Source organism: Procambarus clarkii, chromosome 40 (assembly GCF_040958095.1).
Source record: "Procambarus clarkii isolate CNS0578487 chromosome 40, FALCON_Pclarkii_2.0, whole genome shotgun sequence".
Classification (NCBI taxonomy): Eukaryota; Metazoa; Arthropoda; class Malacostraca; order Decapoda; family Cambaridae; genus Procambarus; species Procambarus clarkii.
In genome coordinates, this window is record NC_091189.1 from 12,942,926 (window position 1) to 12,946,861 (window position 3,936).

Sequence of the window (3,936 nt, forward strand, 5' to 3'; positions counted from 1 at the left end):
CGTGAACATTGAGAGGAACGAGTCTATACCCTCTGGAAGATCATTTACATAAATCAGGAACAGTATAGGTCCAAGAACCGATCCCTGAAGGACTCCACTGGTGACGCCTCGCCGCTCCGAGACCTCACCCCTCAACAGTGACTCGCAGTTTTCTGTTGCTTAGGTACTCCCTCATCCTTCTCTTTCACTCCTGTCCGCATCTCGAGTTTGTGCACCAGTCTCTTATGTGGTACTGTGTCAAAGGCTTTCTGGCAATCCAAAAATATGCAGTCTGCCCAGTCCTCTCTTTCTTGCCTGATTTGTGTTGCCTGGTCATAGAACTCACTCAATCCTGTGAGGCATGATCTGCCATCCCTGAGGCCCGCCCGGCAACCCGCCTTATCAGCTAATACGTCACTTTTGTTACGTTATGGTAACAAACGTTACAAATGCAACCTACTATGACAATTACCGGCTCACAAATATCTACGTTTTCTATGCATCGAACTCGATAGATTAGGCAGGTTCCTAACCCGCCGATAGATTAGGCAGGTTCCTAACCCGCCGATAGATTAGGCAGGTTCCTAACCCGCCGATAGATTAGGCAGGTTCCTAACCCGCCGATAGAGTAGGTGGGTTGTGTGGAGTTGGATCGTCTCTGGTTAGGAGATTGGAGTCATTTCACTCCCCGAGCCCTGTGGTGCCCAACTTGTGATGCCCAACCACAGTTTGCTCCATCAATATGTATCACACTTTTTCAGTGTAATTGTCACCTGTTTGCAGTTAATCCGTTCAATTTCCGTCTGAGAGAGCCTGTAGTCTTTGAGGCTGGAGCGGTGATGGCTGCTCTCGTGTGGTCTGTGGTGTCTGTGGCACTGTGCAGGTCCCAGGGATGACACTTGTGAAGATAACGAACAGCAGGGCCACAAGACTGGCCCTTGCGGCACTCCACTTGTTACCTCGGCGCAATAGCACTCTGACATTCTGGAAATAGTTACATGAGGGTGACACGGGTGGGGGTATGACACGGGTGGGGGTATGACACGGGTGGGAGTATGACACGGGTGGGGGTATGACACGGGTGGGGGTATGACACGGGTGGGGGTATGACACGGGTGGGAGTATGACACGGGTGGGGGTATGACACGGGTGGGGGTATGACACGGGTGGGGGTATGACACGGGTGGGAGTATGACACGGGTGGGGGTATGACACGGGTGGGAGTATGACACGGGTGGGGGTATGACACGGGTGGGAGTATGACACGGGTGGGGGTATGACACGGGTGGGAGTATGACACGGGTGGGGGTATGACACGGGTGGGGGTATGACACGGGTGGGAGTATGACACGGGTGGGAGTATGACACGGGTGGGAGTATGACACGGGAGGGTGGGGGTATGACACGGGAGGGTGGGGGTATGACACGGGTGGGGGTATGACACGGGTGGGGGTATGACATGGGTGGGAGTATGACACGGGTGGGGGTATGACACGGGAGGGTGGGGGTATGACACGGGTGGGGATATGACACGGGTGGGGGTATGACACGGGTGGGAGTATGACACGGGTGGGGGAATGACACGGGTGGGGGTATGACACGGGTGGGGGTATGACACGGGTGGGAGTATGACACGGGTGGGGGTATGACACGGGTGGGGGTATGACACGGGTGGGAGTATGACACGGGTGGGGGTATGACACGGGTGGGGGTATGACACGGGTGGGGGTATGACACGGGTGGGAGTATGACACGGGTGGGGGTATGACACGGGTGGGGGTATGACACGGGTGGGGGTATGACACGGGTGGGGGTATGACACGGGTGGCGGCTTAAATAGGAAGGAAAGTGTGTGTGTGTTTATAATGTGCGGGTTTGCACTGACGCCGCCCGTGTCTGTATTATTCAGGGGCGTGGCGTCCAGCCGTGGCGCCCGTGTCACACACAGGCTGGCATGGGCGGCCCTGGGGACCAGCTCCCATGGTATTGTTCCTCTCACTTATTATTGTGTGTGTGTGTGTGTGTGTGTGTGTGTGTGTGTGTGTGTGTGTGTGTGTGTGTGTGTGTGTGTGTGTGTGTGTGTGTGTGTGTGTGTGTGTGCGGGTGTGTGTGTGGGTGTGGGTGTGTGGGTGTGTGTGTGGGTGTGTGTGTGTGTGTGTGTTCACCTAGTTGTCCTTACGGGGTATGAGCTACAGCTCGAAGATCCCGCCTCTCGACCCTTTATATCGGCTAGAGTATACAGGTTCCGTAGCCCACTGCGCTATATCATATCTACCCTCACAACTGGGCATTAAGGATGCCTCCACCACCGGTCTCCAGGTCCTCCAGGTCCTTCTTACTGTCTCAGTCTAGTAGGACTTCTTCTACCATTTGATAACTTGTTTTTTGCCTCATATTGTCTGCCTTTAGCTTCATTGCTTTGCACTTGTTGGAGTTAAACTCTAGTAATCACTTGTTCAGACATCACTGCAGTTCGTCTGGGTCACATTGCAGCAAACTATAGTTTTCCTCCCAAGAATTTCATCCGTGAAACGTAGAGAAGAAATGGAAATTATGAGAAAGCGAAAAAGCATTAAACAAAGATGACTATAAGATATGGAAGGGTACGAGGACAGGATAGCAATTGGGATAGGGGAATGGAGGGAAGGAATGATACCCAGGGATATGGACTGGTTGGTACAGCTATGGCCTCCTTTCTCGCAGGCCGGCGTTCGATCCCTGATAGTTCAAGTGCTTGGGCATCATTACCACCTACAGGGAGGAAACCAGGTTTGATTGTGGGGGGGGGGGGGTGATGAAGGGGTAGTGGAGGGAACCATGGGTGACTGAAATTGAAATTGAAATAAGTTTATTGAGGTAAAATACACACAAAGGGATGAGGTAGCTCAAGCTACCCATGGGTGATGAGTCACAGAGAGGGCGGGACTCATCATGTGATAATCGGTAAGGTAAGGTAAAGTAATTATCAGGAGAAAGCGCTAAGTCATTACGACGATATAGCACTTGAAAGGGATGAGGAGAACGATTAGGGATGGGACAGCGGAGGGGGGGGGGCAAAGAAACATGATTCCCCAGGGCCAGATTCACGAAGCAGTTACGCAAGCACTTACGAACCTGTACATCTTTTCTCAATCTTTGGCGGCTTTGTTTACAATTATTAAACAGTTAATGAGCTCCGAAGCACCAAGAGGCTGTTTATAACAATAACAACAATTGATTGAGAACTTTTCATGCTTGTAAGCTGCTTAATAAATGTGACCAAAGGCGTCAATGATTGAGGAAAGATGTGCACGTTCGTAAGTACTTGTGTAACTGTTTCGTGAATCTGGCCCCGGGCAGGTCTAACAGTGTTAACATAGTTATGGTGTGTTATGAAGGTGGACAAGCGTGAGAGTCTCTACCTCACTCACACCCCACACTCTGTCTCACTTAAGCCCCACTGTTGGTGAGTAAGGCTATTGGTCCAGACGGAATCTCACCATGGGTACTGAAAGAATGTGCAAAATCACTTTGCCTGCCACTCTCCATAGTGTATAGTAGGTCACTGGAGACGGGAGACCTACCAGAAATATGGAAGACTGCTAATGTAGTCCCAATATACAAAAAGGGTGACAGACAAGAGGTACTGAACTACAGGCCAGTGTCCTTAACTTGTGTACCATGCAAGGTGATGGAGAAGATCGTGAGAAAAACCTAGTAACACATCTGGAGAGAAGGGACTTCGTAACAACCCATCAACATGGGTTCAGGGAGGGTAAATCTTGCCTTACAGGCTTAATAGAATTCTACGATCAGGTGACAAAGATTAAGCAAGAAAGAGAAGAATGGGCGGGCTGCATTTTCTTGGACTGTCAGAAAGCCTTTAACACAGTACCCCCATAAGAGGTTGGTACAGAAACTGGAGAAACAAGCATGAATAACTGGTAGGGCGCTCCAGTGGATAAAGGAGTACCTAAG